Below are 25,027 nucleotides of genomic sequence, written 5' to 3'. Positions count from 1 at the left end.
CACCCTCACTGCCACACCTAGTATAATACTTGAACAAATATTTGGCCACTCTGGGTCCCAGTCATGCTGACCGATAAAATCATCATCACATTCTGCAAATCCATTTCCCTATAATTTAAATATTTTACTCACTCAAACTGTAGTTGTTTTTGAGATGAGAGTTAATAAAGGTCATGAAATGGCATTTATTCAGATACCTGTATTTTAAATAGTTGACTGCCAAAAGAATCATTTCCAATATTTTTTTTCCCTAGAGATCCACCAATAGTTCTCCATAATTTTTATAGAGGACTTAAAGATGATTCACTCAATTATCTTCCCAAATGAACAATGACAGACTTAGTAGCATCATCTAAATTATACCCCCACATATATATTTTAGTGAGATATTTGTGGAACATCTTATAACAGATGCAGGTTATCAACTAAATTTCTCTTTTGATGTGGTTGTGTCTAGTCTTCTAAACAGTATTTTATACAATAATTAAGAGTAAAATGCCCAATCCAACAAATTTCTTTTGTCCACATGTCTGGAAAGGAATGTGCTTTATTGGTGGGTGGGTGACAGTAATTGGAACACGGAGAATGAATGTTTCTAGATGAACAGTGAACTACAGAGAATGGAAAATATTATCATGCTACTTCCAATCACCAGCAAATCATTGATACTAATTTGTCAGTCTGGATTGCGATAAACCAATATTTAGTGTTTTATGGTAGAGTTATAAATATTATCTTCTTTAGTAATTAAAAAAATATAAAACAACACTATTGCCTGGAGGAGGTATTAAAGAATTGTCATATTAATTGTATGAAACCATAAGGTCTCTCTTATTTAAGAGAAGCCATTATACACTCAATGTTAAAATGTAGAAAGGTGCAGAATAAGCAAATACATAAATTTTTAATAGGATTTGTGAATTATCCAGTTTATTTCTGTCTTAGTTACTTCAGAGTACTATGACACATTACCATAGACTGGGTGGCTTAAACTACAATTTATTTCTCTCATTTCTAGTGTCTGGGAAGTCTGAGATCAAGATGCTGGAAGACCCAGTGTCTGATGAGGGCTTTCTTCTTGGTTTGCAGAAAACTGAATTCTTGTTGTATTATCATATGGCAGAAGGAGAGCTAACTAGCTCTCTAGCCTCTTATAAAAAGTACTAATCCCATTTATGAGGGCTCCACTCTCATGATTTAATCACCTCCTAAGGGCCCCACCTTCAAATACCTTCACATTGGGATTAGTTTTAACATACGAATTTCGAGGAAACAGATTCTGTCTATTGTAGTCCCTTATTTTAGCTATCCGCAAGTTTGGCCAAGCTAGTATTTTTCTGTGAAATTTAATTTTAGCAGCTGCATTATGATATCACCAACTTTCATCATGCTGCACATATTAAAATGTACAAGTTGATAAGTTATGACCTATGTATACAAGTGCGAAGCCATCACCATAACCAAGATAATCAGCCTATCCATCATCTCAGAAAGTTTGCTTAGGCCTCTTCTTAATTATTTTTCATTGCTTTTCTCTACTCACTCTCACACAGTTTCCAGAAGACTACTAATCTAATTTTGTTCACTCTACATTAGTCTGCATTTTTGAAAAATGACATAAAGGTAATTATATATTATAGCATACATAATTTTGTCTGGCTTCTGTCATTCAGCGTAATTATTGTGAGTTTCATCTATCTGTGTCACGCGTCAATAGCTCATTCCATTCGATTGCTCAGTAGTATTTCATTGTATTCATATACCACAATTGTTTATCTATTGACCTGTTGACAGACATCAGAGTTGCTTACCAATGAAGTTGTAGAAACATCTGTTTATAAATAATCATACAGATAAATGCTTTTATTTCTCGAGTCAATTCCTAGTAACAAAAGAGATGGCTCATAAGTGTGTCTGTTTAACATTTTAAGAAACTGCCACTCTGTTCGCAAAATGGCATTATCATTTTATATGCTCCACAGCAGTATGTAACAGTTCCAGTTTTTCTGCATTCTCACAAACACTTGGTATGATTGGCCATTTTTGTTTAAAGCCATCCTAATTCGTATAGAGTGGTATTTAAGGACAGTTTTAATTTGTAGTTTCCTAATGGACAAATGATGTTGAGCATATTCTCCTGCGCTTATTTACCGTCTCTCTATATTTTCTGGTAGAGTGTCTGTTAAAATATTTTGCCTATTTTTAATTGATAAAATTCAACTCCCATTATTACTAAAAACTTTCAGCCAACCAGGAATAGAAGGAATCTTTCTCAATCTGATATAACATCTTGAAACATCTATAGTTAACATCAAACTTAATGCTGAAAAGTTGAATTTTTTTTTTTACCAATATCAGGAACAAGAAAAAAATGTCCAGTCTTACTATTTCTCTTTAGCATTGTAGTGGAACTTTGGCCAGTGCAGTTGGGCAAGAAAAATAAATTAGAAAGTAGAACTTGTTTTTCCGTAGATGACATGATTTATGTACAAATTCTGACCAAACCTATGAAAAAGCTACTGGAACTAATACATGAGATTAGTAATTAAGGTTACACATACTAGCAATAATAGTTTGGAAATTTTAAAACTATCATGTATTATAGCATAAAAGTATGAAATATTTAGGAATGAATCTGATAATACATGTGAAATATCTGTATTTTCTACTCTGAGAACTGAAACCTTTATAATATTGCTGAGAAAAATTAAAGAAGACCTAAATAAATGTAGAGATAAACCATGTTCATACCTCTGGGAACCTAATATTTTTAAGATGTAGATTCATGTTAATTTGCTAGATATTCAATAATATCCCAATCAAAATCTTAGGAAGCTTTTGTTTGGTTGAATTAACAAATCGGTTCTAAGGTTTATGTGGGAATCCACAGTATCTACAAGAGCTGAAATACTAGTGAAAATGAATAACAGAGTTGGAGAACTAACATAACGAAGAACTTAACATAATTTCAAGACATATTACAAAGCCATTATAATCAAGACTGTGTTTCAGGTGTTAAGATAGTTGCATAGATCCATAGGACAGGGTAGAAAATCAAGCCAAAAAAATATATATATACACACACACACACACATACATATACATATACGAACAACTGATTTTCAAAAGAGTAAAAGTTTTTCTTCTAGAAATAGGAGACTCATTACAACAATGGTGGTATAGCAATTTAATGAAATTTGGCCTGTACCTCACATCATATACAAAGTGAACTAAAAAAATGAATAAGCATAAATGCTAAAACTTAATAAAAATGATTTTATAAGTTAGTTTTAAGACACACAGAGAAAGTTCTCCACATGTAATAAAGTAATGAGAGGTGATTATCTCTTCAACAACAATAGGTAAGGCAGGCATCATGAAGAACTATGATTTATTTCTTAGTTGAGGCCTATAAATATTCATAATCAATGAGAGATGATGTGGGAGTGCACAGTAATATTGATGAGGCAAACAAGTGAGTTCTTAATCAATAGTGGTCTTTTTCCTACTTCTTCCTAAAAGGAATTAATTTCCAACCAAACCTGGATAATATATCTTCTGTTTTTATTCTTCACATGAATAGACAGAGTTGCTTCTAAGAGTTATAGAGTTGGGAATTTTGTCCAGCCCTGACATGCATCAAAACAAATGTTATCTATCAACTCAGCGATATAAATTTTAATTTTCAATACATGAGAATCTCTTAAAGAAATAGGTAGTGGTAGTAATAATGATGAAATATCTTTGCAAAAGATATCAAAGTTTCAGATTGTATAATAGTTTGAACATCAAGTTGATCATTTGAAAAATTTCATTCTTTAAGTATTCAACTTTGTCCAAAGGATGTAGACCTGTATTATGGGACATAATAAAATATTATCAATAATAAATGTGCCCTATTTGAATAAATGAATATTTGACAGTCTTTCTGACTGACAATGTCAGCAGGAAAAATGGAGATGAAACATTTGCATTAGCATATTCAGAAGTGCTAGAAAAGGTACAAATACATGAGCTGGGGAATTTCACGGTTCTAACTACTAACAACAGAAAAGAATTTTTATACATACCTTTGGGAGTTAAAATAAGAATTAAACATTGTTTTATATCCTTACATTTATTTTCAGAAATAATTTCACCTATATTACGGTATTTTGGGAATAGCCTCTATGACTATTCAGAAAATATTTATAATCTCAAAATAAGAGTGATTGAAACACACAAAAAAATCCAGAGGCAGAAGTTATAGGGCTTCCTCCCTATTGAAGGGTCCAACATTCTTCTGCTTCCTACTCCATCATTATTGATTCCCGTATCTATTATCAAGTCAAGTCATACATACTCCAAGATGGCTACCGAAGCCTGAACCAACTCTGCTTTTTCAATTCAACAGATGGGGAAAAACATTAAAAGGGTACATTGTCAACGGGATAGGCTTTCTTTAAGGAATCTTCCTGAAAGTTGAATACATCCCTTCTCTTTACCTTTCATTAATTAGAATCTAGATTATATGGTAACAACAAGGCACATGGGTTATATCATCTTGTAGCTTGGTTTACCTTATAAATTATATATGACTTTATATGGGAAGAACACAAAGATAAATGTTGGGTATGCACCTAGCAAGCTCTGTTGAAGTCTCTATTGTTATTAGGCCACACTAAATTTTCACATTGTTTCTCTATTTTGGGGGGACCGAATATTATCAGTAAGGAACAATCATTCTTAAATGTATAGCTATACATATGACAAGTATGCAATTACAACAATCATTCTTAATTGTATACATATACACACGACAAGTATGCAATCACAATGCTAGAGACAATCTGCGTTTGCATTTCCACATGTGTGCTCAGAAAGTACTTTTTAAATACTTGCCTTAGTGTCATAATCAAATAGTATTGTATACATTTATAGAATTGTACCACTTCAACGTTATTCACTGGAGAGCACAAACTGTACTTAATGCATCTGTATCAGTCAACTGTTGCTATATTATAAACAATTAATACAATCTCAGTGACATTTAAAAACAAACATTGTTTTCCTCTCAAGCGTCTGTTAATCAGCTGGGCAGCTCTTCTGATCTCAGTTGGACAGACTCAGTTATCCACTTATTAAGCTCAGTAAGTTGATTCTTCTTCAAGTACCTAGTAGTGAATAAAGAGAACAAGCGTAATGTTGTAAGCCCTCGGTTGTGTCAATTGGACAAACCAAGTCACTGAGTCCAAAGTCGAGAGTCTGGGAAGTAGATGCCTTTGTAAGAATTGTACAACTCCATGGAAAGAAGCAATGATTGAGGAAAGAATGAAGAATGAACTGGCAATTAAACCTACCGCAGTAAAAATCCTCCCATACAGAGTCATATGGAAACCTCCTGAATTTAGGGCCTGACACACTTGACCTCATTGAACAGATTATGTAATGAGGAAGGAAATACATTTTAAATCACCACCTTGTTCAGGCATTTTTGCCCATACCTTCTTAAAAACATTTCCTATATATAGCTTCACATTCTTTCTTTAAAATGATCATTGAAGTTTAGTATATACCAGTTTTCCACTACTTTTATAAGTTCTTTAATATTAAGAACTTATTCATGAGCTGGGCCTGGTGCTCCCACCCGTAATTGCAACTCTTTGGGAGGCCAAAGCAGGATTGCTTGAGCCCAGGGGTTCAGGACCAGCCTGAGCAACATGGCAAGACTCTGTCTCTAACTGAGCTTCTGAAATCTTCTATCTTCTTTACATGGTTAATCTCATTAGTAGTCTATCAATTGTGTTTATCTTGTCAAAGAATCACCTTTTGTTTCATTTATATTTTGTATTTCTTTTCAGTTTCATTTAGTTCTGCTCTGATCTCTGTTATTTTTTTTTCTTCTGCTGTTTTGGAGTTCGGTTTGTTCTTGTTTCTCTAGTTCCTTGAGGTGTGACATTAGGTTATCTATTTGTGCTCTTTCAGACTTTTTGATGTAGGAATCTAATGCTACGAACTTTCCTCTTTGCATCACTTTTGCTGTATCCCAGAGGATTTGATGAGTTGTGTCACTGATATCATTAAAATAATGTTTTAAAAATATCCATCCTAATTTCATTGTTCATCCCAAAATCTTTTAAGAGCAGACTAATTTCCATGTATTTGTATAATTTTGAGGGTTTCTTTTGATGTTAATTTCCAGTTTTATTCCACTGTAGTCTGAGAAGATACTTGATACAATTTCGATTTTTTGTAAATTTATTGAGACTTGTTTTGTGACCTGGCAACTAGTTGATCTTTTTTTTTTTTTTTTAAATAATTTAAGTTCCAGGGTACATGTGCACAATGTGCAGGTTTGTTACATATGTATACATGTGCCATGTTGGCGTGCTGCATCCATCAACTCGTCATTCACATTAGGTATATCTCCTAATGCTATCCCTCCCCCTACTCTTCACAATAGGACCCAGTGTGTGATGTTCCCCTTCCTGTGTCCAGGTGATCTCATTGTTCAATTCCCACCTATGAGTGAGAACATGCAGTATTTGGTTTTCTGTTCTTGCGATAGTTTGCTGAGAATGATGGTTTTCAGCTGCATCTATGTCCCTACAAAGGACATGAACTCATCCTTTTTTATGGCTGCATAGTTGATATTGAAGAATGTTCCATGCACTGATGAGAAGAATGTCTACTCTGCAGTTGTTGTGAAGAATGTTTGGTAAATATCAGTTAAGTCCATTTGTCTAGGGTATGGTTTAAGTTCACTGTTTCTTTGTTGACTTTCTGTCTTGACGATCTGTCTGTGCTGTTAGTGGAGTATTGAAGTCCCCCACTATTATTGTGTTGCTATCTGTCTCATTTCTTAGGTCTATTAGTAATTGTTTATATATTTGGCAGCTCCTGTATTAGGTGCATTTACATTTAGGATTATAATATCTTCTTATTGGACTAATCCTTTTATCATGATATGATGCCTTTGTCTTTTTCTTTAACTGTTGTTGCTTTATAGTCTGTTTCGTTTGATATATGGATAGTTATGGTTTTCATTTGTGTAAAATATATTTTCCTACCTCTTAGACTTAAGTTTATGTGAGTCCTTATGTGTTAGGTGAGTCTCTTGAAGACAGGAGCTATTTTGTTGGCAGTTTTTAATTCATTTTGTCATTCTGTATCTTTTAAGTGTAGCATGTAGGCCACTTACATTTAATGTTAATATTGAGATGTGAGGTATTGTTCTATTCACCAAGTTAGTTGTTGCCTAGACACTTTCTTTTTATCATTGTGCTACCATTTTATCTGCCCTGTGAGATGTATGCTTTAAGGAGGTTCTATTTTGGTATATACCAATCTTTTGTTTCAAGATTTAGAACTCCTTTTAGCATTTCTTACAGTTCTGGTTTGGTAGTGGAAAATTCCCTTAGCATTTGCTTGTCTGAAAATGCAGGCAAAAACAAGTTTGTCATTCATTCATGAAGCTTACTTTTTCTAGATATAAAATTACTGACTGATAATTATTTTGTTTGTGGAGGCAAAAGATAGGACCCCAATTCCTTCTGGCGTGTAAGGTTTCTGCCAATAAATCTGTTGTTAGTCTGATAGGTTTTCCTTTATAGGTTTCCTGATGCTTTTGTCTCATAGCTCTTAAGATTCTTTACTTCATCTTGACTTCAGATAGCTTGATGACTATGTGCCTAGGTGATAATCTTTTTGCAATGAATTTCCCAGGAGTTCTTTGAGGTTATGGTATTTGGATGTCTAGATCTCTAGCAAGGACAAGGAAGATTTTCTCTATTATTCCCTCAAATTAGTTTTCCAAATTTTCAGACTTTTCTTCTCCCTCAGGAATACCAATTAGTCTTAGGTTTGGCTGTTTTACATACTTATTTCTTGGAGACTTTATTTATTTTATTAATTATTTTTTCTTTGCCTTGGACTGATTGGGTTAATACAAAGCCTTGTGTTTAAGTTCTCAAATTCTTTCTTCTACTTGTTCTAGTCTATTGTTGAAATTTTCCACTGCATTTTGTTTTTTCTTAAGTGTGTATTTCATTTCCAGAAATTCTGATTTTTTTTTTCCTTTATGATAGCTATTTCTCTGGAAAAAACTTCAGTCATACCTTAGATTTTTTTTCTTAATTTCTTTAAGTTGTTTTTCACTTTTCTACAGTATCTCCTTGAGTAGCTTAATAGTTAACTTTCTGAATTATTTGTCTGACATTTCAGAAATTTCTTCTTGATTTGGATCCACTGCTAGGGGGCTAGTGTGATCTTTTGGAGGTGTTATAGAATCTGTTTTGTCATATTACCAGAATTAACATTCTGGTTCTTTCCTGTTTGGGTAGACTATTTCTTCACACTGTTCTTGAATTTATTTTTGATTGAACTTTTTTTTTTTTTATTTGTTTTATTCTCCTCTCAAGGATCTGACTTTAGTGTTTGCAGTTTATTTTAGCCTAATTTGATTCCTGGTGCTTTTAGGGGTGAAGACTATGAGCTCCTTAGTTACAGAGAGTCTTTATACATTGGCTTTCCCAGATGCTAGTTGTAGTAGTTGTGTACTTGGTGTGTGAGGAGGTTCACTGTATCCTATGGAGTTGGAATGGCAGGGATTTCTTGAAGCTTATCTTATTCTCTTGTGGTGTATACTTTATTTATTTATTTTATTTTTCCCAAGTACTTTATTTTCTCAGTTGATGATTCAGGCTTCAAGCCAATAGGGGACGTATCTCTGGGAAGGCACCAGTTATACCTAAAGTAGGTGGGTAAATGTAATACCCAATGTTGGACAGAGGTCTTAGCCTTGATGCAAGTGACTCTTGGAGCTCTCAATTAGATGTGCTGAGGCTTTATCAGGATGAAGGATGGGAGCTAGGTCAACTCCCATGCCAGACCAGCACGAAAGCTATCCACCTCACAGCCTCACTCTTGTCCCAGTGTTCTGACTATTCAGATCACACAGGAACTTCTTTTCATCTGTAGGAATGTGAATGTTCCAAATAGGGAGGAATTGTTACTCTCACAATTTTGATATTGCTCTTTCTTTCTGGATATGGAATGTATTTACGTATATGAAAACTTCAAATGTTTTTAATTTATGATTATCATATTGTTACTAAATGACCATAGAACAGTAAATTGCAAAATTAAAATGGATTTTAGCCAGTTTGTGTGACAAAGAAGGAGGAGGTAACAAAGAATCAAGCGAAATACACTCAAAACTGTTTTACCTCTCTGCACTAAAGCATTGATCTAGAATCAAATTCTAAAAAAGATCTTTCTAATCAACTTCTCCAGAAATAAACAAAAACGACTTTCACTGAATTATCAACACAAGAATCCCTGCCTCACAAGGAAAGCTGTACCAGTTGCAGCATGTCTGAACTCAGCAATAGAGTGGGATGTTTGGCCAGCACCAACGTGGAGTTACAGAATTCTCCTGGCCATTCTCTTTCTTAGTACTCCTCTCTCTACACTGCGATCCATAAAGTTCTGGTCTGGATGTCCCAGCTTGGTTTACTATTCTCTTTACCAAACTTTGTTACCATTTATAAATTCTTCAGTCACCATTACAATAATATCATATACTTTATTTGCCAAGGGACATATAAACCGTACATACACGTCAGGTTTACTCTTGATATTAGGTTGGTGCAAAAGTAATGACATTTTTTGCCATTACTTTTGCACCAACCTAATAGTTTAGCTATCAAGGTACTGTAGTCAGTACCCATGTCTTTTGGCCACACCAGAGGTTACCTACTCTTTGGGGGACAGCTACTATACATGCTAATGACTTTCTACATCATGAAAATTTGTCTTTTCCTGAGGGTTTTCTCTAGCTACAAGAGCAAGATCAACTTGTGCCCAGGATACAGTGGAAGTGCCACAAAGTAGGAATTTAGTGTATTATACTTCAGCTTCCTGCACCTTCAGACTGACAGTTGAGGTGTGTTCTACACAGTCTCTCAGGGAGTCTCTAGTAGGGTTGAGCTCTATTTGTCCCCAGCATTAATGCCCTATTTATTAGATTTCCTTCTTTATTATTCCCACTTGTTTGATGTACTTTGTGGGATCACTTCCCAAATACTCTCTTTCAGAAGTTTAAAAGTGGCAGAATATTTATCATTGTATCGGCCCATGTCTCCAATATCTAGAATACAAGTCTCTTAGAACCCAGATACGAAAGGAACAGCCAATCTCACCATCACTCCCAGTGAGTCACTTGAATAGTTAGTGTGTTTCACTCTGCAACTAGAGGCATGTTTGGATTTAAGGCTCTGGTTTTTGAAAGAATATGGTGATTCTATAAGAGAACATTGTAAGATTTCCATTTAGCATATAACAGTGGCTATAAGAGGTTTAGACAATAGTTACTATTATCATGCCTGGAATTTTTATGTTAATTATTACGGAGAGCTAGAGGCACTATTATATAATGAAAATACAAAAAGAGTATGTTGATCACTCAAGGCATTCACCTGGGTGCCTAATGATGTTTCCATGCCCAATAATAACATTAAGCAGGAAATTACAGCAACCAGGACCGGGCAAGGGCATGCTTACTAAGGACTCATTTAATTCTTTTACACTCGGTTGAAGGTCTATGTTACCTGACTAGGCTTGGAGTCTAGACCAGCACAAGTGTTGCCCAAATATGAAGGGACCTTAAAAGAAGTGGTAGAAGAAAGAGGTAATAAATATCAGTTGTATTCACAAGATTAGCTCTACCACATTCAACTTCAGTTTGAATAATTCTTTTATTATAGCTCTTATCTTCTTAAGGATCATAACTATCTATCATATTGGTGAATTGGTGAAGGGCAGAACGGATTGAATGTTGGCCATGAGATCTAAATGATGCAAGGTGTAGACTTCAGGTGACACACTTACTGCTTCACTGAAATCTCCTTAACCCACTACAGAGAATAATGGCAACTTTGGGGGAGTCCTCCTATATGCCAATGGTTTTCTACTGTGTATTTCTATATCTCTGTTGAGCAGCTTTCTCTGTCTCTATGAACAAGATCAATCTGCCTGCAGGACAGTTGGGAAGTGCCAAGGGCTTAATGATTGCAGTAGCAAACCTCAACCAATGAGGATGAATGTGAGTGAATAAAACCCACACTTACCCGTCCCTCAGGACCACAGTTCTGAGACATTTTCCACATAGGTTCTCACTGGCATTGAACCCGAGTGATCTGCAGTGGTTCCTGGCTCAGTAATGTACATTTTGTTGCTGATCCTCCTTTACCTGTTTCCTATCCTCTCACCATGCTTCCATATTACTTACAAAATGAACTCTTAGCAAAAGACCATTTGCTGTAGGGACTATGTTTTGGGAAACACAATTTCAGACACCATCATCATACTTACAGCAATATGGGTTTTTAAATAAACTATATTTTCTATAATGAAAGTAATATGTCTATAAAGACCTAAGTACTTAATGAATAAAAAAAACCATCCATGTATGACAACAGAGTGATTATTAGGGCCAGAAATGAAAAGAGGTCAAATCATTAAAATCATGCACTGACATGAAGAAGAATCTTTATAAAGAAAATGAGCATTTTAAATGAACCCAGACACGGAAACTTGCCAGAAAATGTCTCCCTTATAGGCATTGAAAAGACTTTGAGGTCACATTGCCAACTTTACATGAAGAGCACATCTTCTTTGAAATATATTTTCAATGAATTTATAACATTTACATTGTGTATGAAGATAGTTCTCTGCAGTGAACGTAAAAGTCCGTTTGCTATGAGTAGAAAGGAAAACTTTTTCCCAGGGAGAGCAGGGTCACAAATTAAATTATTTGACTTTTGCTCCTGGTATGTCTGCTTTTATCATTTGACCCTTGCTGGTATGCTCAGCTCCGCCTGCAGTACAGGATCAAACATGCTACTCATCTGGACAAATTTAGAAAACCTTAATACACTCGCACAGGATGGTCAGTTCAAACATACACTTGCTGCAAGCCTTTTGTCCCAAAATAGCTTAATGCTACCTCATTGCTGTGACCGACCTCGGCCAGTGCACTATGGCTGTTCTCCTAGTTACTAATGACTCCTAAGATAAAACCCCATGCCTGCCTTTCAGTTCTCATTCATGGATGTCCCTGCAGTTCACTCTGCTTTTTGAAACTTGCCTTTCCCTGTCTTGATCTAATTCTAGTTCTTCTACCATATCAGTCAATGACTATTTCTATTTTCTCTACATTTGTTTTATTTATTATCCTACTTCATTGCAGAGTGATAGGAGATGGTGAACAGCAATAAATACATATACATATAATAGTAATCAGTAACAATGAATAAAAGGAAAGAAACATGTATAAAGAGGTAAGAGCATAGTGCAAAAATATCAGATACTGATGCTTATTACAATCAAGCCCATATAGAGATCTGAGCATACAGCTGGTCCTAGACTTTATTTTCTGCTATGATTTTATCCAACCCTTTTGTCTCATCGAATCACTATGCAGATGGATCCCAGGATATTCTGCAAATACGAATCTCTGTTACTAACTTCCCACCAAGCTTAGATCTGCATTTCCTTATTGGCTATGAAACACGTCCAAATTGATAACTTGACTCATTTCAAACTCAGCTCATTCCATAATTAACTTATACTTTTTATTTTGGTCTTACTCAGCTTCAAATTCTACCATTTACTTACCCGCTATTTAACACTAATGATCATCATTGTATTGTTCTGTATCCTGGTGATACAATGGTAAACATACTTTTTCTGCTTTGAAGGAATTTAGTGTTTAATGTGGCAAGTTGCCTTTATGGATCCACCCAACAGAGTTTTCAGGGAAACTGCAGACACAGCCTTGTCATGCTCAAAGACCTAGATCAGGATGAGCCTTCATATCCTCAGCATGTCCTCCAGCCAGATAAAGAAGGAAGCTCAACCATCAAAAACTGGAAATGAGGAAATCCTATTCAAAACCAAAGGGTCAGAGATGAATGAGGTTTGTTCACAGATGCATTGAAAATGTAGCTAGTGGAGAAGAATATGCAGAACTCGGGCAAATAAACCAGGAATAATAAACTTGACCAAGAACGGAAGGCACATTTGCTATCCAGTAAAAATTAAAAGGTGATAGTTTATTATTGGTAAAATAACAGCAAGTGCATCCACATAAATTAATATCACTGTTATTTCTAAGGAGCAGAATGCGGGTATGATGCTGGAGGGTATTGTAAGGACTCAAAGGAACAAATGACATACGGATTAGGGCTAGGGAAGTACCTGGACAAAGATAACACTTACGATCTGCGGCCAGTGGGTCATAACGTGTCTCCAAACGATACTGAGGCAACTGGCTGCCTATGGATGCTGGTGGAATCATGGTGGTGACATCCTCTCCAGGGAGGTTTACTGCATGGAGAAATGCTCCACAGCCCAGCCCTCTGGGTGGCAAGTCCCTGGTAAAAGTCAGGCTGTACCATATAACACTTTTCCAGGGATCTGTCTGAAGACAGAGAGTGAGCCCCTGGAAGTGCTGAATGGCATATTTGGCCTTGTGACTAGATTTATGGTCAGGTAGTTATACTGGAAGAAGTCTACCTACTAGAAGGTAGTATGCTATGACTGTTTCAGGAAATGCGAATTTCCATGAGAAGTTTCTAAGTAGCTTGTGTTTTGTGATAGGTGGGAACCAGAGTTGGCCTGCATTGAGGACCTGTGCTATCTCCAGAGTCCTTATGCCCCACACTACACCCTAACTCCAAATTCCATGTCTCCAGCTCTCGAAAACACAGGCAGCTGAAAGCATTTCTGGAGACTGCTCTTCCCACGCCCAGCCACCTTCACTTCCCTCTGTAGAGTCAAGACTCTTAGCTGATGTTGTTTTCGTTATGAATTGTAAGATACAGGTGGCTTCCTGATGCTGGGAGGTAGATACTCTTGTAAAGACAGCCCTGATAACTCCCTGCTTCTCACAAAAGAGACACAGAATCATAGGAAAAGCAATGCCTCTTGGGAGGGAATCTCTTTTCTCATCTTCGCCCACAGCCTGAGTTCTCAGTCCCTCTGTTTATTCTCTCTTGGTTTGTGCTTAAACTTGAATATCTACAGATCTTGGGTCTCTTTGAATCCTCTCCTGGTTTCTGAGAGTCCTTGGCCTGGAAAGGCTGTGCCTCTCCCAGGGCTGGCTTCGCAGTGTGTGCTCAGTGAGGTTGCACAGGGCCCCACACTTCAAAGGGCTCAGCATTAGTGGCTGTCTTGAAATTCTTAATAAATTTAACTTTGAATGTTGTAAGTCAGTCAAATGGGACAACGGAGCACTTGATCCAGTGGGGGCCTGGAGCCTCAGTTTGCAATGCAGTCCCGTATACTGCCACCTTTCTGCCTTCCCAGGACAGGTTCGCAGCCATCTATTCCCCATTTCCAGGTGCCCCAGGTCTACCTGGCCTTCCCTATCCTATCTACTGCTGTGGCTGCTGTGGCTGTCCACCTAGGGCAGTGACAGGATTGTGTCTATGAGGAACACCTATGTTCCGTCCCTGGCAAGGGGTCTTAGGGATAGGAAGGTTCTGAGTTACAAAAGAGCTGTTCATGGCCTAAGCTGGCAGTGTCAGGACATAACTGGTTAGGTGAACTGGTGAGAGCTCTCGCCTACCCCTAATTTTTGGGTTGGGAAAGTGGACCTTTGGTTAGGAGAGGTTGACTTCCCCATGCCTGGCAAAGGCCCTGTCTTCTAATTTTGTCCTGGGAACCACAATTTATGAGTCATTCCTGGTCTCGTCTAGTATGCTATAGGCAGTCCCTCTTAGTTGTCACTTTGATAAATCCTGTCCCCGAGACATCTTCTGACAGAGAGAGGAGAGGAATACTGACCAATGTATCTTGAGCTCTTAAAATTTGTGACATCCTGTGCGTAACACTTGCTATTAAAAAAGTCATTTCATTCTTGCACAACCATAGCATACACATTCTCCTGTTAGTACCATTTTATAGATGATGAAACTGAAGCATGAACATTCTAGAAATTTCACAAAGTCTTATAGCCCAGAGGCTTCATATCTAAAATTCAAACCAAGAATGTTTTTCTCAGAAACCCTTAAAGTTCTGCCTCATTTCAGATGTGAGCTGGGCCAATACCAAAACAGAAAAGAAGTTTCACATTTCAGTTTGAAATGATGTGGCTTTTTCAGTAAAGAGACTAGCATTTCTGTGGCTAACTGAATTAACCTGTGGGCTTTAGGTAAGTTCTAAGCACATTTGGGAAAGAATAAAAGGAATATTTAATTGACCTCAGGAGTGCTTTAGAAGATCATCCAGACGTATCAGGGCATCTTCCCAGGGAGGCAGGATGAGATTTAGGAACCAACAAGCAGCCACATAATCTTGCCAAACCCATTAGTGGTCCTAACATGGCTGGAGACCCTGGGATCCTTTCTCCTGACGTGGGAGACTAAACCACTTGTTGGCTCTGTGCTGCCTGGAGCAGGGGAAGCAGATGGTTTGCATGCAGGCAGAAACAGCTGTTCCTCACATGGGGTGAGCTGAATCTTGATTGTTCTAGGCTCTGCTCTTGACAATGACCCCTCAATGGTCCTAGTTCTGAAGCATATAAGCAGGCCCTTTAAAAGACTTTCCTAAGGCCTGAATGTCAAATGAATCATAACCTAGGTAGCAAGGCTGCTCCTAATTGGACATCACAGTGGCTGAAAACAATCAAGGGATGGCTGATTTAGTAGGGCCATGTTCAAGTAGGGCAAGTCTCTCCCCAGTGTAACCAAAGACATCCTCAATGCATCAGCAATCTTGGAAGCTGTATTCATCTGAAACTTCAGGTTTTGTTGGACAACACTCCTGTCTACTGGCAACCTCACACACTCACTGCCATACAACCTTTCTCAGACTGAGTCCCCGTTAGTAGTATCTACCTGCCCTAAGACCCTAGAATCAAAGATGCTATGTGGAAGGCTTGGACCCAAAGAGAGCACTGGAGACTTGGTCTCAGGTGAGCAAGGGTTTAATTTGACTAGGACAGCCACGCCAGAGGCCACATCTGGTAAGTGAATGAATTGCATTCCAGGCTCTCAACTTAGCATAGGCCTCTTCACCTCATTCTGCCTTGCATGGACATCAAACTGAACAGGTTTCCAACATTCTCTCCTGGAGAGAGCTTTTCCCTCCTTTGCCACTTGCTTAGAGTATCAAAGATGTGGAGATGACCTCACTTTTAGCAATGAATCCCCCAAATGTGTACTTCCCAGCCAACCATTTTATCACTTACCTATATGGTGATACATGCTTTTATTTTCACCGAAGATCCTTGGCACAAACATAGAAGCAAATTTTCCCACAAAATCCTAGAGCTTAAGTAGGATGCAAAGTCCTGTGTGGTTTCTCCATAGTGCGGTCTGTGATCATGAAAGGCTCAAGTTCCCTTCAGCACAGGGACCCAGGTTTGGGGTATGCAGGTAGCTGAGTTTTTCCGGCTGAGGCCATAATTGAACTGTGAATTCAGTCAGAACATATTTGTAATTCACAGATTTACATACTACCCTCGGGAAATTAAGACGTTATTGTTGACATTTCTGTAGAAATGTATTTATATGAAATTATCTTCCTCTCCTCAGAGTTATTTTCCAGACTATTAGCAAAGTTTACTCAGAAATAAAAGGCATATCAATTAGCCGGGCATGGCTGTGTGCACCTGTAATCCCAGCTACTCGGGAGGCCGAGGCAGGAGAATCACTTGAACCCAGGAGGCGGAGGCAGAGTGAGACACTGTCTCAATAAAAGAAAAAAAAAAAAGGAATATCAGTTTACTTCTGTGCAGTGTTCCTGACTATATAGAAAGGAAACCTAACCCTGAGATACAAGGTCAATTACTGAAGAGGAAGTTCCATCAAAGTTGAAGTATGAATGGAATGAATGAGTTACGTAAATAAAGGGTGAGAAGAAGTTAGCATGTGAAAAGGAGAAAGTGTTTTGGCAGAGAAAATGGCTAATGAGAAAGCCTAGAGGAGGGGAAGCATGGTGCATTTGGAAAATGGTAAAAAAAAGTCATGCTAATAAAAATGTAGGGCATGTCTTCAAATGTGACTGCATTAAGTGGAAGACAGATTGGTCATTTCAATCTCCCAATAGTTTTTATCCAAGAAGTTGTTTTGGTCATTGAGGTCAGGTTTCATTTTAGTTGAAATAATATTATCAAGTCATAAGGATCCCTAAAACACAGAGTACTGGATTAAGAAATCAGGAAAGAATCTGTAAAGGGTAAAGGCGTACAGAATGGGAATGAGGATTGAGGGAAAGATTTAAATTTTGGGAAGGAATCCAACATAACAATAGATGAGGCATTTGAGACTTAGCAATTTTTAAAATAATTAGGTCTAGGAGTTAAGCTCTTAGCAGAGTCAGGCTCTGGACTGGTGGTACCACTAATGAAGTGCTGGTCCAGTTCTGGTTGCAATAGATCTGTCAATTTCTAGGACTTTCATTAGATTCAGAAGCAGTTACATGCTTCCTCCGTTGAAAGGGTGACCTGTGGAAATGAGACCTGGAACTTTGGTTCAGATGTTACACTAATGTTCTCTAACACTCAGACTAAAAACTTTGAATGCACTCCTTGTCACCTGTGGAATGCAATTACCAAGGTATGTTTCACCTCTTCATTGTCTCTTGGCTTTCGTCCATTACTTTTTATCCTGACTACCATAATTATCATTACAGGAAGTTTATTATTTGTGGTCTACTGACCTTAAAATATTGTAAATAAAAGTACAATAAAGCTGTTATTTTATTAAAATTACAGAAAATTAAAACAAAAGGGAGATGAATAGATTTGAAATTCAATTATTTTATACAACTCCTATTTGTGATTACTGATTTAATTGTCTAAAATATCATTTCATACACCAATTAAGGCAAACTAATTTTGTTGTCTTGGTTTTCCTGCTTATTTCCCCTTTATTGCCTTTTCTAATGCTGCTACTTAATCAGAAAATCTCTCTGTGATATGCACCCATTGTATTCATGACTGTTATTCAATGTGCAAGAAGCTTTCTTAATATTTCCATTCATATATTATTTTTATTTTCATTGATTCTCCATTACACTTTGCATATCTGTTAACATGCTAAAAACATGATGAACCCATGATATACATGATTCACTTTTGTGAGATCCTATGAGGCGCCATGTGGAGTCCCAGGAAGGAATAAAATAGCCTTCAGATGTCATTCAAATTTAAGCCCTGCTTCATCTGAAAGCAAAGCCGTGCCTAGGGCACACCCATTTCCTGCTTCCTGCCTCAGTGACTGATGAGAATGGGGTAAGGCACGCCCATTCCCTGTTTCCTGCATCAGTGACTAATGAGAATGGGGTAAAGCACACCCATTGCCTGTTTCCTGCACCAGTGACTGATGAGAATGGGGTAAGGCACGCCCATTCCCTGTTTCCTGCATCAGTGACTGATCAGAATGGGGATATGAACATCCAACCTCCTTACTCCAAATGCAGACAACTTTGAAGTGTCATCTGAACACAAGAGCTCCTTATAGAGCAACTTCCGAGCACTTCATTGAAATTGTATCACAGCACAACTCTTCCCCCACGCAATCCTGGCTCCTTTTTTCTTCTGCAGGTGTTAATCCTAAACATTTCTCCAATAAATACTCTCTGTGTTATCTTTATCTCATAATGTGCTTCCTGGAGAATCCAAACTGTATTGCCATTCCGTCATTCCAATATATATGGAACTACTTGTAAGGCAAATAATAACTGCTTTGTACAAAAGACGTAGTTCTAAATGTGGTTGAATAAACAAAGAAGAAACAAAAAATTATCCTACTCACAGGGATCTAGGATGAGAGCTTAGTTAAATACGTGTAAAGAAGGCACCAAGTGATTTACACATATACAGATGAATGACAATGGAGGGTCTGATGCAGAAATCTCCTTTATATGTTTCCTATCTCCAAGATAAGAAGCTCTTTTAAGGTATGAGTATGTGCTGCATCCAGTGACCTGAAAAAAACTGACACTCAATATGTAATTGTTAAATTGATCTCATGTTGGTTTGCTCAGCAAAAAAGAAAGAAAAAAAAATCCAAAAGAGTCTCCCACAACAGAGGCTCCCTCTCACAATGATTGAGAATAACTACCTATTAATTTGAATGCCATTTTCTCTGTGGGTTTATTTATTAAATACATTGTCTAGATTTATTGAAACAATAATTATAGCTAAATAACTGTGAGGCAGAAATGTCAGCGCTAAAACCTGAAAAAAGTGCTGAGGTTCACACTGAAAGGAACAACATTCATAATTTCAAAGACTCTCAGATTGATTGGTTCAGCTTCCAAGACAGGCAGGCACTGCCCTCCATTTACAATCATGCAGCAGCTATTATATTCTGTACTTTTTCAATTCTAATTTGCTTCATCTCTAGCATAACCTCTCTGCCAAGGCTAATGCACAAGACCATTATTTATCTATTTTTCACAGCAAGTTGTTTAAGAAATTTTGAGATGGTTATATGGGTCACTTAGCACTTATTCTAAGGGAAACAGAGTTGTGTGTCAATATCTTGCAGTATCATTTTATTTAAAGAAAAAAATACTTGTTTTTAAGAGAAGCAGATAGTAGTGTGGTTCAATAATCTGCATATGAAAATAAATAATTAAATTGTTAAATGTATTGCTAAACAACTATTATTTAAGTTTTGGCTAGACAAATATAAGATAGCCAAAGTAATTTATAAAGAACTCGATTTCACTGAATGTTGGGATTTATTAAATACATTATTCTTTCTTTTAACATCATTCATCAATGTGACAAAGAGGCTGTAGAGATGTTTGTTTCAAGGAAGTAAATGTATGCATTGAAAACTAGGGAAATGGTGATTACTATTGATTTTCAGGAAACTGTATTCAGTGGTAGGATCAAAAGTGAGCAATTACATGATTAAAATACATTTTGAATACCTCATCATGAAAGCATGATGATCATAAGTTTGCATGCAGAGCTAACATGTCATAAACCTTTGAATTTTATTCCTACACTTACCACCCCCTGCAAATGACTGGGGAAGGATATAAGGTTTTATTTCTATTCTGTGCTGTTTGTTCAATTCCTTTTTGAATCTCTTAATTAAAGACAATCAATTAATGACTCATGAGCAATTCATGTATCAAAAATGTCAAAGCACATTATTACGAAGAGATGTTTTTATAAGCTTAGATATGGACACCTACGTTTCTCTTTTATTCTGATAGATTTGGCATCTACTTTGTTAAGATAGTTTTTCTTTCCCTATGAAATGCAAAAACAATCTGAAATGAAGACATCATTCCAAAGGCTGAATGTTTCAAAAGTAGAAATAATCACATGCACATTACATTAAGTATCTACTTACCCTTTTATTCTAAAGTGAATCTTTGCACTGCTGAGAATGCTTCTCTTTCAATCCTCTCAAATGCTACCTTTTTTTAATCCTACATTCTTCATACTGTAGGACTCAGAGAGGAAGAAAAAGTTATTGCTCTTTCTTGTACATTCAGACCTTTCTCTTTTCCTCGTGTTTTGAATCTCAGGTCACCTGACTATTCCAGGCAAAAATTTCTCCTTTTACAGTCATCTTCCCAATATCTAGTCATCCCTTTTTCCACACTCAAAAACATGTTCCAAGGCTTTCTTGAAGATTTTTGTACCTGAGTCACTGCCATCTCCTTGATACCACTGCTGTTACAATTTCTGTCTTCTACGTCCATAACAACGATCCTTCAAATCAAATGGACTCTCACTATCTTGACTTTTTTTCTCCAGTGATCTTGATCTCAATTCTAATCAGTCTTTCAGGCTATTCCCATTTCTTACTCAAACTTAGGCCCTGCTGTCCCCAATAACGACAACTCTTTCCCTACCCCAGGATCATTTATACATTAACTCTCTAAACATCACCCTTTATCTTATCTTTCCAGAACATTTTCTAAAATACCCAGTCTTTCACACCTTGACAGAATCTAACATTCAATTATCCTGGTACATTTTCATTGAGAGTTTGCTTCCCATGCTCTTCTCACAAGAGTTAAATCCCACGGTTCATCCTTAAACACCACAGCTGAATCATTTAACTGTCTTTGGATCCCTTCTTTTATTTTGCTTCTTGGGCAATAATCTGAAACTTTATTTATTTCTATGTAGTTGAATGTGGCTGGAGGAAAACACGAAACAAGGTAGTCTGGTATCCCATTACTTTCATGCCATTTACCTAAAGTGGACTACAGTGGCTCCTAGCCACAGTCTGACATTTCCCTGGTCCAGTCACTCTCCCAGTCTACTAGACAGCTGCTTCATTACCTTGCCCATTGTCTTCAAACTTCCAACCCTACTTGAAATTCTCACATCTGATGATTTTACTTCCCTTCATACTGGGGAAAGAAAAATACAAAGAAGATTCAAAAATACAAAAGCTTTCACTACTACTTTGACCCAGTGAACTGGATCAGTGCATTATACCATTTTACTCTCTTGTCTCTCTAGATAAAATATCTCAGCTCCTATTAAAAAAATCAACATTTACCTCCATTTTGAACTGATTCCATTCTCATCTTCTCAGTGACATTATCCTGGAAACTATATATCTCTCCATTTTCATGGTCAAGGAAGTATACCCAGTGAGACATAAAAAAATACTTTCAATATCTACAACTGGATCAGTCAAATCAGCTATAATGGAAAATACGTCACTCACAGGAAGAAAGTAACCACTTGATGCCCATTATTTTCACTGATCCAGTCAGTTCTCCGGCTGCACTAGTTGAACAGGTTAAGCTTAATCTTAGAATGGTGAGCAATTTATGGTACTTTGGTATCTTCCTTTTAGGTGCTTTGGGCATTTTAAATTGATCATATAGGGCATGGAATGCAGCATTAGAGCAAAATTAGAATAGATTTGAATATTAAGCAAAGGGACTGCAGCACAGGCCCAGATATCACCACTGGAGGCATCAAGGGGATAAAACTGTACTACGTCTCCTCCACAGGAGCATGCCAGCATTTGTGGTTGTAGGTGGGTGCTTCTGTACTCTCTCCCAAACAGCAGTCCTTTCAGCTGTTACAAAATGCAACTATTCCTTTTGGGGATTTCCAAGTCCTTTATGGTCAGTCCATATGTTGTGATCACACTGACCACAAAAGGTGATCATAGGAAGACATATAACTTAGGACAGGCCAAACAAATTCAGTCTTATGATTTTCTCTACTATAATCAGAAGAGAGGAACACTTTTCACTGGAGATGGCAAGATAGTGGAGTACATAGACGGTGTTTCCAGTGGCTATTTTTACTGCTATATGTAAAGAGACATCTGTTAATGAAATCAGCAGATCTAAAAGATAATGAAAGGCATTAGTGAGGATATTATTTGAGCATCGGGCTTGGTGCTTTCTAAGTCATTCTTCTCTGAATTTTCAGTTGATTGTGACAATAGTTCAAATTTGAGTTAAGTTTCCATCATTTAATCAAGAAAGAGTCTTGATTAATACAGATATAAAGATAAAATAGAATATAAATGAACAGTATCCAAACAGGCTAAAGTGATAGAATAGTGACTTCATGGCATTGCTTCTGGAAGTCACATGGCATTGCTTCTGGAAGTCACAGCCAACCAACAATTGTTATGGTTCTATATTATTGAACCAAACTCCAACTCCAAGATAGTTGGAGTTTGACATTTGGAAAAAGTTTTCCCTTTTACACTTTGAAAAAAGAGAGTATATATTTAAACACCAAATAGTAGACTTTATTAAGCCATATTAGCAACTCACTCATCAACCTCTTTACTTGACCTTTTCAGTTAATTTCTACCTCCCTAATTTTCAGAGGACCCACATTACTTAAATTGCTGTTGTAAGAACTGATCATTGCGGAGGTTATTGGTTATTGGTTGAGGGAGAAAAACTGAATAAATCTGAGCCGATTATTTTTCCTTCTGGAAAGTACGTCCTTCTGGTCAATCCTATTTGTTCAATAATTGCCTCCCAGCTGAAGTTGAAGATCCTTTCCAAGGAACTTAAAACTTGGAATTAGGGAGAGAAAATTATTTGGGGGAGAAAATTACTTGGAGAGAAAATTAGTTGCACTGAAATATCCACATCTTATGTTTTTGGTTGCCTTATTCTAATGTGCAGAGAGAGGTAGGTTGAGAAGAATGGAACAAATTGCAGAGACATCCCAAAGGAAGGCTAGGATGACCTCCCCGTTTCCCCCACAAGATCTATGTCTCCAGTTGTATTTCTGAGGCCCTGAATGGGATTCCCTAAAACACTCTACCATCTTTTTAATAAATTTATTTTTCTGCTTAAGTTTTAGTTAAGTTTCTGTTATTTCAACCAAAAATAGTCCTAATCATAAGACAATTTATCATGTGCCAGTAAAGCATAAGATGCAGTAAGCTGATATAGTGGCATAAAAACTCTGTCTCAACAAAAGCATTTGATCAGATTTGTCATGATGTTTTTATAAACAAGAGGAGAAATATGGGATGATTTAAATCAGAGACTGTTCTTACCACTTCTGTGACAGTGAGTAAACGATGCTGGTTAATGATGCCAACTTTTTGATAGTTTACAGCCTTATGTTACTGGGCTGCATTCTCAACTTTGTCTCAACAGTTTTTAACTTAATAACGCGAGTGAGGATATTGATAACATGTTCATCGAAATCAAACATAACAACAACATGGGAGGTTAGTAGAATTTTTATTATTTTTTTAAAACAGCATACTAAACAGTACATTAAAATTTAAGGGATAATTGTAAACCATTTAATTATAACAAAAAAATTCCAAAGACAAATAAAAGATAGGAATACATAAATCTAAATAGCAGAATATGTAAAATAGTGTTGATTATTTTGAATAAAATTAAGCTCACTTACTTCAGCAATATGATAAAACTATTAGAAATGCTCAAGCAGTGTTCAGCACTATTGATAAACGTATTGTGCCCAGGACAATGTCATAGTTAGAAGATAAATGAAGAGTCTTTAAGTAATAGCCTAACATAGTGGAGTATATGTTGAGAATAATCATCTGGTTTATGAATTTGTAGTAAATATTGCATGTTTAGAACCAACCATTGAACTATTAGGATTGGTTATTGCAATAGTACAAATACTGAAAGAAAGTTGTAGAAGATGACCTAAATGTGGGTAAAGTTCGTTGCTGATTTTTTTTATTCTACTTTAAGTTCTGGGGTACATGTGCAGAACGTGCAGGTTTGTTACGTAGGTATACACGTGCCATAGTGGTTTGCTGCACCCATCAACCCGTCATCTACAAATGTATAATTACATACCTGGCCTATTTACCCACTTACACCATTGAGCCCTACTATAATGGTTGCAAATTCATTTTAAAAATATCTAATCTAAAATGACAAAGACAAAGGGAGAAGATATCCGTAAAATAATATTATACAGCTTTGAAAGATAGGAACATTTAATAGAGGGAGTAGTTAAAATCTAAGATCTACAAGAAGGATCTACAGGAAGAGGCTACACATGGTACCCACCCAATTTTCCCCCTAAAACCCTAAGAGACTCCAGACTCCAACTGTCGGGTGGACCAGTGAGGTGAAATGGAATTAGAATGGAAGACATACAGGAAACAAGTGTCAAATTTGTGTTAAAAAACAAACCAGTGCACGCCTATGTCAACTTCCTCACAGTTGGATGATAATCTTTTCATCTAACCTGAAGATTTTTGCTACTTTCAATTAATGATTAATAAATTAGTTAATTTAATGCATTTGTCAAGCTATGGAGAAGGTGACAGCAGAATGAAAATATGAAGCTTGCTGCTGCGGGTCTGGACACAAGGCAATTACATTCAAGTTTACAAACTAAACTTGGGAAGCTTCTGCCACCTTCTCTGCAGAGCAGGATGATACATACTATCTCCGTTACACAAACTTGAAAATGGTGTCTCAGATGAAAGAAACCAGAACAAGCATGCGTGGAAAATAAAGTTATAACATGGAAAAAAAGGAAACATGGTGTGGTGTGCTATGTGTAGAT

The sequence above is a fragment of the Macaca mulatta genome, chromosome 3 (genome assembly GCF_049350105.2).
Source record: "Macaca mulatta isolate MMU2019108-1 chromosome 3, T2T-MMU8v2.0, whole genome shotgun sequence".
Taxonomy (NCBI): Eukaryota; Metazoa; Chordata; class Mammalia; order Primates; family Cercopithecidae; genus Macaca; species Macaca mulatta.
This window is presented reverse-complemented; position numbering follows the sequence as displayed.